Source organism: Neofelis nebulosa, chromosome 10, assembly GCF_028018385.1.
Source record: "Neofelis nebulosa isolate mNeoNeb1 chromosome 10, mNeoNeb1.pri, whole genome shotgun sequence".
Lineage (NCBI taxonomy): Eukaryota > Metazoa > Chordata > Mammalia > Carnivora > Felidae > Neofelis > Neofelis nebulosa.
Genome location: NC_080791.1, coordinates 39411474 through 39423228, shown reverse-complemented (window position 1 = coordinate 39423228; position 11755 = coordinate 39411474). Strand labels below are relative to the sequence as shown.

At 46.2% G+C, this 11755-nt stretch overlaps 1 long non-coding RNA gene across 3 annotated transcripts in view; it reads right to left on the bottom strand.

Annotated features, from left to right (window-relative positions):
* LOC131487135 (uncharacterized) overlaps positions 1-11755 on the bottom strand; it is a 94895-nt gene that overhangs the window by 6400 nt on the left and 76740 nt on the right. For all 3 annotated transcript variants that reach the window (XR_009249625.1, XR_009249626.1, XR_009249624.1), the window contains exons 4-5: positions 7401-7695; positions 3209-3446 (exon numbers count right to left, since the gene is read on the bottom strand). This is a non-coding gene — a long non-coding RNA (uncharacterized LOC131487135). The remainder of the gene's footprint in view (positions 1-3208; positions 3447-7400; positions 7696-11755) is intronic.

Below are 11755 nucleotides of genomic sequence, written 5' to 3'. Positions count from 1 at the left end.
AGAGGGGACAAGAGAGTGTTGTTTAAAGGCTACAGAGTTCAGTTTTGCAAAATGGAAAGAGTTCCAGAGATTGGAGAGTGGTTATACAACAAGGGGAATGTACTTATCACTACTGAAATGTACACTTAAGAGTGGTTAAGGTGTTAAATGTTATGTTACGTGCATTTTACCGCAGTAAGAAAAATGCTCCAGCATCCACTGCAGGCATCCCTCTGTTACCCCCCACTCCTCTTAAACCGCACCGCTCCCCCTGCTGAGCTCAGATCACACATTTTGGCTTAGTGCAAGGCAGGACTGCCTGTCTCCCACTGTTGGAACAGTGCCTTCCTGTCCCTGATTCCTGGCACCTGGCCCGCAGCCTAGGAATTTTTCATACCCTCATAGCCCCCATGATGTCTCCTGGGAATGCCCAGTGCAGACAGACGAAAGCATCAAATGAGAAGGGATGCTCCCCTGGCCAATCATTGGTCTCGGCACTGCTCCCTCCAGTTTGCCCAATTCAAGGTGTCCGAGGACAAGGCATCTTCTGTTTCCTTCTCCCACTTCAGTGACTGAGGGCTTAACTGGGGCCTTTCTGAAACACTTTTTTTTTTTTTTTTTTTTAACATTTACTTTTGAGAGAGAGAGAGACAGAGAGAGAACAAGCAGGGGAGAGACAGAGAAAAAGAATCCCAAGCAGGCTCTGCACTGTCAGCGCAGAACATGACTTGAGCTGAAACCAAGAGTCGGATGCTTAACTGACTGAGCCACCCAGGAGCCCCTCTAAGGCACTTTTTTTTTTTTTAATTTTTTTTTAACGTTTATTTATTTTTGAGACAGAGAGAGACAGAGCATGAACGGGGGAGGGGCAGAGAGAGAGGGAGACACAGAATCGGAAGCAGGCTCCAGGCTCTGAGCCATCAGCCCAGAGCCCCGATGCGGGGCTCTAACACACGAACCGCGAGATCGTGACCTGAGCTGAAGTCGGATGCTTAACCGACTGAGCCACCCAGGCGCCCCCCCTCTAAGGCACTTTTAAGGAGCTTTCCTGGTTGGTGATTTCACCATCTGCACCCATGACAATTTATGTCATTTCATTTTCCAGGGGTTCTAACATACTTCGCAGGTAAAATTAAATGTCCTTCCAACCTGCAGCCCATTGACACATACTTGAGGTAAACACAGAGTGTAACATTTCTCCAGGAACTCCCTGCTGTCTTAACGTGAATGCTTTGTTGGAGGGAAAAACCACCTTAGCTCGACAATAGCTCTGCCTCCAGCTTCCTGTGAATCTTCTGTAGCATATGAAAATCTCTTTGGAAACTTCCTTTTTGCCTTTACCTCCCCAAGTCCACAGTATATAACCAGCCATTCTTCACAACCCCAGTGCAGCTCTTTCTGCCCATGGGTCCTGTCCCCATGCTTTAAGAAAATCACCTCTTTGCACCAAAGACATCTTCAAGAATTCCTTCTTGACCATCAGCTCCAAACCCCACCATCACCCCGAAACCTCATCACAGCCACCCCCACCACCCGGGGATGAGGGCAGGGGGATGGGAGAGAGGTTGGGCTGGAGACTGCCGACTTGAGTCAGCAGCTCTGTGCCCTTCCTGCTAAAACTGAATTACAGTGAACAGCAGAACGGACAATTTGTTGATTCAAATGCCACCCCTTCCCCCTTCAAATAACATCAGTGTCCTAGGTTCCCCTTCTTGAAAATGAGATGAGACAATGAGAAGGAACACGTAAATGCTCCTTTGTGGTCTAGCGACTGCGGACCCCTCAGGGAAAGGAGACGCAAGTCAAATCCACTGAATGAAAGGACTCTCGCAAGAGTCCTGTTTGATTGTTTCAACGTGGCTTTTCAGATGCGAGGGAAAGGAAAACCAGAGAAACTAAAATGTTGTCAAAAATCATTTCTAAATCCCCAGAACTGTGATTCACATTACCCTGAGGAAGCAGAGTCCCTCAGAACCAGAGCTTCCATGGAAACTTCAGGAATGTAAAAGGGACTGTTCTGATGGTGATTTCAGAGGTAAAGATTTTAACATTCCTCTCTTTTGCTCATTTTGAATATGAAAACTGCTACCAAGGAAGCACTGTTAAGCAGAGAGGCCCTGGAGGCTCTTTACCATCTTTTAAAGTACTCTATAAATAATATCATCTCTTGAGATAAGGAAGATCATTTAAGAGAAATTACCCAAAACTACGGCTGCTACAAAAGGGAGCAGAAAAAAGAGTCAGCATTAGAATAAGCATGGGCTAGATAGGCTGTCCAACAGAATATGAGAGCCACTGGGGCGCCTGGGTGGCGCAGTCGGTTAAGCGTCCGACTTCAGCCAGGTCACAATCTCGCGGTCCGTGAGTTCGAGCCCCGCGTCAGGCTCTGGGCTGATGGCTCGGAGCCTGGAGCCTGTTTCCGATTCTGTGTCTCCCTCTCTCTCTGCCCCTCCCCCGTTCATGCTCTGTCTCTCTCTGTCCCAAAAATAAATAAAAAACGTTGAAAAAAAAATTAAAAAAAAAAAAAAAAGAATATGAGAGCCACATCATTTAGAATTTTCTAGTAGCCACATAAAAAAGTAAGAGGAGGGGTGCCTGGGTGGCTCAGTCAGTGAAGCGTCCGACTTCCCTTATGTCACAGTCTCACGGGTCGTGGGTTCGAGCCCCACATTGGGCTCTGTGCTGACAGCTCAGAGTCTGGAGCCTGTTTTGGATTCTGTGTCTCCCTCTCTCTCTGTCCCTCCCCTGCTCACGCTCTGTCTCTGTCTCAAAAAAAATACCAAAAAAAAAAAAAAAAAGTAAAAGGAGACTGGTGAAATTAATGTTAATAATTATTTCAACCCAATATACCAAAAATATGATTTCAATATATAATATAAAACATATTGAGACATACATTTTTTTGTACTAAGTCTTAGAACTACCAGCCATGTATTTTACACTTACAACATATGTCATGTCAGACTAGCCTCATTTAAAGTGCTCAGTGGTCACATGTGGCCAGTGGCTACCATATTGGACAGGGTAGATCAAAACAGAATGCTGTGCCCACATCTTTGCTCCTACTCAAAGGCTTGTACTTTAAATTTAATGGTGCCTTTGCCAGTGTCTTTCTTCTGGCCTGGGGTTCTCTCTTCTTGAAGCCTAGCTCCTTTCTGAAAGATTATCTGACCTTCTCAGAAGGGCGCGTGTCCTCTGCTTGAAACTCAACAAGTCAGTGAATACTTACACCACCCGCTTGCGAAGAGTTGTGCATCAGATACCTCCCTCTGAAGCAGCTTTCATCTGGAGAGTTGGTGGCTGCTTCCCCAGCCGCTCTCGCTCTCTCTTGCCTTGTTTTGTTTGTTGCGACTTGTCCTCGTTCGCCTCAAATGAGCCATAGACCTGTTAAATTCAGGCATCTGGTCTCAGTGTCTCCACGGTGCGCCTCCCCACGCCAACCTCCGCGTAGCAAATGCCAAGCACAGCTAGAAGAAACGAGATGGGGAAAGTTAAGTCTGTGGGTGAAGAAGCGTTCCGTTCCTCTGAGAGCAAACTGCGGGTGCTCAGGGTCATTCCTTCTCCTTCAACCAAGGCCTTGATGAACCTGGGCCAAGAGATGTAATAAAAGTGCACAGCAGAGGCCCTCCAAAAATGTCTGCCCACCAGTGAGCTAAGGCATAGACTTTCACCACCCAGGTGGAAAAAAACAAATACTGCATGTGTTCCCTTGGCAGGATCAGGCACTGAAACTCTGAAGAGAGAACTTCAAAGTCAGCGAGTAGAGAACAACTTGGGACTATAATGGGCTGGCTTATGGCGGCTCCCTTTCCACACCCAAAGCCCTTGGTAGACAGAGAAGCTCACAGTTCCGAGGTCAGAGTGTTGTTGAAAACCAACTCTCATATTTTGCAGCCAAAATGGAACCCCAAGAGAGAATGTGGAATAAAGAGGAGCATTAGCTCTCTTGCTTTGCTGGGCAAAAGAGGCTGCCGCCCGCTGAGGCCTTTAAAAACTGCAAGCTGGGTGGGAGGAAGGGGCTGGTGGGTTTTATAGGGCAATAACCGGATCTTGCCACTTTCAACAGGAATTGTATACCTCCTGCCAGCCTCTTTCGTTACATTTTCCAGGTGGTACCGGGTTCCTGAAGCAAAAGGCTAAGAAGGGAGGAGGGGAGTTTTGCAGAAGAGAGGAAAAGATTACTCAGTTGCAGCTTCGTGAAGCATTAGTGCAGCCATATTGATTTTTGTTCAACTCTATGCTTTTAAGCGGTTTCAAGAGAAATGAATCAAATTTTTACTCTCCTACTAAGAGCTATCTATATGACCTCCAGGAGCTTCAGGTTTCTCTTCTGTAGAATGGGAGAATAATATCTCGTAGGCTTTCTGAACTTTTATTTGGAAGTACTTATAGACCCACAGGAAGCTGTAAAATTAGAACAGAAAGGTCTCCTTTACCCTTCACCCAGCCTTCCCCAATGGTAACATCTTACAAATTATAGTATGATATCAAAACCAGGAAATGGACATTGGTACAATCTACATGCTTTATTCGGATTTCATCAGTTTTACATGCACTCATTTGTGTGTGTGTGTGTGTGTGTGTGTGTGTGTGTGTGTGTATGTGTGTGTGCCTAGTTGGTACAATTTCTCACCTGCATAGATCTGTGTGACCACAATCAATCAAGATACAGACTGGTTTTTTAAAGTTTATTTATTTTATTTTGAGAGTGAGTGAGAGACAGCAAGTGCATGCAAACAGGGAAGGGGCAGAGAGAGAAGAGGGAGAGAGAATCCCAAGAAGGTTCCTCAATGTCAGCACAGAGCTGACTCCATCTCACAGACCATGAGATCACAGACGCAAGGCTCCATCTCACAGACCATGAGATCAAGAGTCAGACACTTAACCAACTGAGCCACCCAGGCACCCCAGAACTGTTTTATATCTACAAAAGGATTCCACGCTTCTCCTTTATAGTCAGGCCCCCACCCACACTTCCCCAATCCCTAGCAACCACTAATCTATTCTCTACCTCTATAATTTTGTCATTTCTAGAATGCTTATATAAGTAGAAACATACAGAATATAACCCTTGGAAATGGCGGTGTTTTTTTTTTTTTTCACTCAACATCATGCCCTGGAGATCCATTCCTGTGGCTGCGTGTATCAATAGCTTATTCCTTTTTTACTGTTGAAGAGTTTTCCATATAAGCTAGTTTTGAGGATCCCACAGAACTACACAAAGGCAAGTCACGAGCACAGTGCTCAGCAAACATTAGGTCTTTCCTGGAAGCTGATTCTGAGCTCTTGCTGAAGATCAACACCAGCCTGGGGCAGTGATTCACCCTGCCCATGAATTTACACTCTCCCTCAGTGCGTCTCCCCATTGTATACAGCCTGTGGTCAGAGCTCGTCTGGTCCACTCCTTCCTTGCAGGGTGGAGGGTAATATGGCGCAGAGAGAGAGGAGGCCAAGTACGAGACGCCAGGTCATGCATTCAGGGTTCCTTCCACTGTACTGTGCCTGCTCCCCAGCCTATGGCAGGTGGTTAATCCCGCACTTGGCCGGGGGCAGGCTGTGTACAGCGCATCAGCTGGGAAACTGGGCTCCTCACCAAGCCAATGAGTCACCCCTGAGCACTGATTGAGTTGGGGCAGGGAGCCAACGATTGTCAGTTTTCCCCTAGATACAAAGCTCTGGGGTGGGGGGGGGGAGCCTTCAAAACTTCAAACGCAACTTAACTGCAAGATGAGGTTGGCATTCATTCATTCAACAAAGGCTTTTCAAACTCCTACTGTAACAGATGACGGATATAAAGTTGAGCAAACCAGTAGGCTTTGGTCTTCATGGAGTCTCCTGGGAATTTGGGCGGGGGGGGGGTTGCTGGGGGAGGCTGAAAAAGACGAAGTCTTTGTTTCCGTCCATCATTTCACTTCTCCTAGCTGTCTGCTCGGTGTGGGGCTCAGACTAAATAGCCTCTGAAGTCTAACATCTTTGCTTCTGGGATCAATATTGTCACGCTCTAGATCCTTGGAACCTGGACAGAAGAAGAAAGGAATTAGTATTTGTTGAGTACCTGTATGCCAGGCATTTAAAAATATACCTTATCTTCACAATCTAGTGAGAATGTTCCCTTAGTTTGGGAATGATGGATGTAATCAAGTGGTTTAAGGGAACGGCTGCTTAAGGCAAGCTGCCCGAGTCCTGTCTGACCTCTGTATGACCTTGGCCCCTGACTCCTCTAGTCCTTTGTCTCCTCATCTATAATATCTATATCATCATGGGGTTTCGATGAGGATCAAAGGCATCTAAACAAAGGCACTCAACATTGTGCCGGCACATGGAAAACATTTAATTCTTGTTTAAAAAAAAAAAAGTCAAGTTCACAAAACCATATTTGAAAACTAGAAAACCCCCAACTCATGAAAAGGCAGGCAGCCTGGCGCACTGCAAAAGCTCAATTTGAGTTTTGATCAGAAAATCTGATTCAGTGCCTTAGCTCTAAAATTATAAGAGGTGTCTGGGAAAGTCATTTAAAATGTTCTTCCTTGTGCCAAAGTTCACCTTTCAGGACTGTTGTGAAAATTCAAGGATATTATGCACCTGGCACCGAATAGAGCTCAGAAATAATGGCTATTTGTCTTACCTCAAATAGAAACCCACTAATGACAGCTAAGGACAAGGGAAGCCCCTTGAATGTTTTCATAGAACCCAACGGCGGGGCACTTGGCTGGGAAAGTATCTGGAAAGGTCATTGCTAAGACAGGAAAACCTTCACTGTTTCCAAGAGCAGCTGGATACCTGATCCCAGGGTTTCGTGCCTGGGCCCCACACGAGTGGCAGCAGAGAGGTGGGACTGTGAGGGTGGCTTGGGGATTTTCGGAACTACTCAGGAGTGTCCCTGAGTCAGCAAGCCAGATGGGCCCTGTGGGTGTGAACCTGCCAGCATTTGGAGCAGATGCTGGAGAAGCTTCCCCGGGAACCCCCAGCCCCCTGCCTTTGTGCTGACAGGCCAGCGTGGGTGTCAGCGCCCCTGTTCCCACGGGAGGGCACCGGGCACCCCTTCCCAGCCTGGAGCAGCGAGGAGTGAGGCCCCAGGCTGGCCGGCCCCTCCTCCCGTTCCTCCCCATTTCTTCCTTTTGTTTCCAGCCCCCGCCCAGGGCCTTGCTCTGCCCACTTAATGCTTTTAGGACTGAATCATTCAGGAAGAGGAAGAGTGTCATAATTTTCTGACACGTATTTTTCTAGCAACCTGTAACATTTCAGTCAAGCATTACTGGCTTGGGAGGAATTCTTTTTCAAGTGCATTTAAAGAGGGCTCAGAGGGTGGGCTCTCCAGCTGGCAGGCTGGCTCCCAGTGTGGTTTTGGTGCTTGACTTCAGGGCTCCTCAGCCTCCTGATGATTCCATATTCAGCTGAAAACTGGGGATAGTATCACCTACCTCAGAAGACCCTTGTGAGGTTTAAATGAGGGAAGACATACAAAGAGCCACGGTGCCTGGCACAAGTGAAGTCCGTTAGCTCTCCTTCCTTGATTTGACTCCCTTTGCTCGCTGTACAATGTAACCCTCCGCCAGCCGGTACTACGTTTTCAGGCTCTTGGTGGTTGCCTCACAATGGGAATCTATCCAGTTTACGGACGCTGAAAGGAGTCTGGTGAATTTAGGCTTCTGATGCTTCTAGAATCCATACTCAAAGAAGTCTCGGCTTATCCTGTCAGACCCTCAGCTTCCTCATCTATAAAATGGGGACCATAATAGAATTGTTGAGAAGACCTATTGAGTAACATAGGTAGAGCACAGAGGCCCCGCAGAAACCCACACCCTATGGCAGATGTAATTATTCCCAATGTCATGGCTAAATCAGATAACATATACAAAGTGCTTGGGCCAGCGGATGCGCAGGATAGATTAGCCATTGCTCCCATAATCAGTATTACGTCCATCCTTAAGAAACCAACTTTGGATTTGAGTGTGCCCAAATCCCATACCCCCAAAAAGAATCGTTTTTGTTGTGGATAGCTTCATGTGCATTTTTGCCTTGTACAAGAACTGAAGGTACTCAGGAGAGTGTTTGCCTCACAGCCCACTGTCAATTCCAGAAGGTTCTATTTGGACGAACTGCTTGGCTTCAGAAAGACACACGGATTGCAGGCAGGCACCCCATGTGCACAGTTAACGCGGCCTATTAAAACAGTGAACCACTAAAACGTAATGCAAAAGGTCTGCTGGGATTCACCCAGAGTTGTATAGGGCCTTCAAGTCCGAACTTCCCGTAGAAATCACTTTTGGTGACCCCAACATGACCCATTGGAAGGACGTGATGAAGATAAAATTCAGGCAGTTCTGAAACAGAGCCAGGGGACACTGGGTGCTACAAGCTATTGTCTCAGCTTTTAAAACATATGTTGCCATAAAATGAACATAACATCCAGAAACAATCTTGCCAGAAGTCGGGAATTATCCACAGGGGGAGAAACTTGCAAGTTGTTTGACAAGAGAAGATATTGTAAATCTCTTTCGTTGTCAGAATCACTGTGTGGCCCCAGGCCAGACCCCAGTTTCTGTAGTGCCAGGGGCAGAGCAGGTAGAAACTGATGGTGGAGGAAACCCTGTATGGACCTGGAGCCAACCTGGGGTCACGTGCGCTCATAATTCAGAGGCTGAGGTTCAGGGTGAGGCATGTAGGCAATAATCAGGAGGACCCAAGCTCTCCAGCGGTGGTCAGAAGCAACCATCCTAAACCAGATGGCATGGCAACTTCTCATCTAGGAATTTTCTAGAGCTGTCCTCTTCCTCTCAATTCACAGAAACGTGACAGCATCTCAACACGTCCTGGCCTGAGCTGAGCACAGTCTTCCATTTGTAGTAGGAAAGAACAGAGGTCCAGTAGGGTTATTAATTCTCATGATCTGAAAACCAATGAGCTTGTAACCTTTAAAGTTTGTCCCTTTCTCAGTCTCATCAACAGTTTTGCGTTTAACACTGTGAAATAACACAGCCATGCGTCCATTCACTCAACAAATATGTGTTACTACTAAATGCCTTCCTTCTTTAAATGTCACCACTTCGTCTCCATTCCCATGTGGCGACACCCTCCTCTTCCATTCGTCTTGTAACTACTTTTTTTGCTGCCCAGGAAATTTACAGCAAGAGCTATGGTATAATTTGCACAATATCTACGATCCGCAAGGTGGGCTATGTGGGTTTTTACATCTTCATTTCCTTTTACACGAGGTGATAAACCAGAGAGCTGAATTTGAAGGTTTGGTGATGGCGTGCTGAATACAAATTAACAGCCTGTGTCCAGAGCCTGGAGGTTGGATCCCCATTAGACACTTCAAACCAATATCAGAAACAGGCTGCTCCATCCGCCACCTCCTTTACCCCAGCTATTCTTCCCCACTTCCCAACAGGCATAAGCTCTTTTAATTCTCTCTATATCCCCTTCAATCCCTTGTCTGCCTGGAGTGAGTAAAAAGAACGGGGAAAATGTGGACAGTTGAAGCTGTGGTTCTCAAAGTGTAATCCCCGGATCAGCAGCAGCATCAGGGAGCCGGTAGAAATGCAAACCCCCAATCCCCACACCAGACCTACTGAATCAGAAACTCAGTGGGGGTGGAGGGGCAGCTATTTTAACCAACTATCTTTTTAATGTTTATTTTTGAGAGAGAGAGAGAGAGAGAGAGAGAGAGAGAGCGCACACACACACAGGAGAGGGGCAGAGAGAGACACACACACAGAATCCAAAGCAGGCTCCAGGCTCTGAACTGTCTGATGTGGGGCTTGAACTCAACAAACCATGAGATCATGACCTGAGCCGACGTCTGAAGCTTAATCGACTGAGCCACCCAGGTGCCCCTTAACCAACTTTTTTTTTTAAAGTTTATTTATTTATTTTGGGAGAGAGAGACAGAAAGTGGGAGAGGGGCAGAGAGAGGGCTGGAGGGAGGGGGGGAGAGAGAGAGAGAGAGAGAGAGAGAGAGAGAGAGAGAGAATGAATGAATATCCCAAGCAGGCTCTGCACCATCAGTGTAGAGCCCGATGTGGGGCTCAAATTCACGAATCATGAGATTATGACGTGAGCCAAAAGCAAGAACTATACTGAACCACCCAGGCGCCCCATAACCAACTATTTTAACAACCATCAAGATGATCCCAAAGCTTGAGAACAACTGATTCAAACCATCACATAGAATGAAAGGCATCAACTTTGGGTCATAAACTAAGCACCTATATGAAGTATCTTTTAACCCAGCCTAAGCTGATAAGGATTCCTTGAGAGCACTCCCAGCCGCTTACCACTGCCTTTGTTCTGCCTTCTCGCTTTTCAGGGGCTCCCAGAAAAGGGAATTCCTACAAAGAGAGAATATCAGTCCTGTTGTCCATATTCTCACTCCTCCCACTTAGCAGTGTCTTTGGAGACACCAAGATCAAGGCTCTCCGTGTGTGCCTCTTCAGTGTTTCTACATCTCTGGTGAAATGAAAATGTTTCTTCCCACAAAAAGATTAGGATACATTTCATATTAAGAGTGAAGCCTGTAAGAGGTGCTTGGGTGGCTCAGTCAGTTAAGCACCAACTTCGGCTTGGGTCATGATCTCACCGTTCCCAAGTTCGAGCCCTGCTTCTGGCTGTGCTGACAGCTCAAAGCCTGCTGTGGATTCTGGGTCTCCCTCTCTTTCTCTGCCCCTTCCCCATTCATGCTCTGTCTCTCTCAAAAATAAAGATTAAAAAAAAAATTTTTTAAAGAGTGTAGTTTTAAAAAAAATTTGCTTGGAGGGGCACCTGGGTGGCTCAGTCAGTTGAGTGTCCATCTTCAGTTCAGGTCATGATCTTGAGGTTCGTGGGTTCAAACCCCACATGGGGCTCACTGCTGTCAGCATGGAGCCTGCTTCGGATCCTCTGTCCCCCTCTCTCTCTGCCCCTCCCCTGCTCACAATTGATCAAAAATGAGTGAACATTTAAAAATTTTTTTAAAATATTTAAAAATCTACTTGGAATGGTTACAATTAACAACTCAGGCAATGACAGATATTGGCAAGGATGCAGAGAAAGAGGAATGCTTTTGCACTGCTGGTGGGAATGAAAACTGGTGCAGCCACTCTGGAAAACAGTATGAAGTTTCCTCAAAAAATTAAAAATAAAACTACCCTATGACCCAGTAATTGCACTACTAGGTATTTATCCAAGGGATACAGGTATGCTGTTTTGAAGGGGAACATGAACCCCAATATAGCAGCACTATTGACAATAGCCAAAGTATGGAAAGAGCCCAATGTCCATCAATGGATGAATGGATAAAGAAGAAGTGGTGTATGTATGTGTGTGTGTATGTGTGTGTGTGCGTGTGTGTGTGTATACACACACACACACACACACACACAAATGGAGTATCACTCGGCAATCGAGAAGAATGAAATCTTGCCATTTGCAATGACATGGATTGGACTAGAGTGTATTATGCTAAGCAAAAGTGGTCAGATAAAGACAAATATATGACTTCACTCATATGAGGAATTTAAGATACAAAACAGATGAACATAAGGGAAAGGAAGCAAAAACAATAGAAAAGAGGGAGGGGGACAAAACACAAGAGACTCTTAAATATAGAGAACTGAGGGTTGCTGGAGGGGTTGTTGGGGGGGACGGACTACATGAGCAAGAGGCATTAAGAAGTACACTCACTGGGATGAGTACTGGGTGTTATATGTTGGGGAGGAGTCACTGGCATCTACTCCTGAAATCATTATTATACTATATCCTAACTAACTCGGATGTAAATTAAAAAGTAAATTTA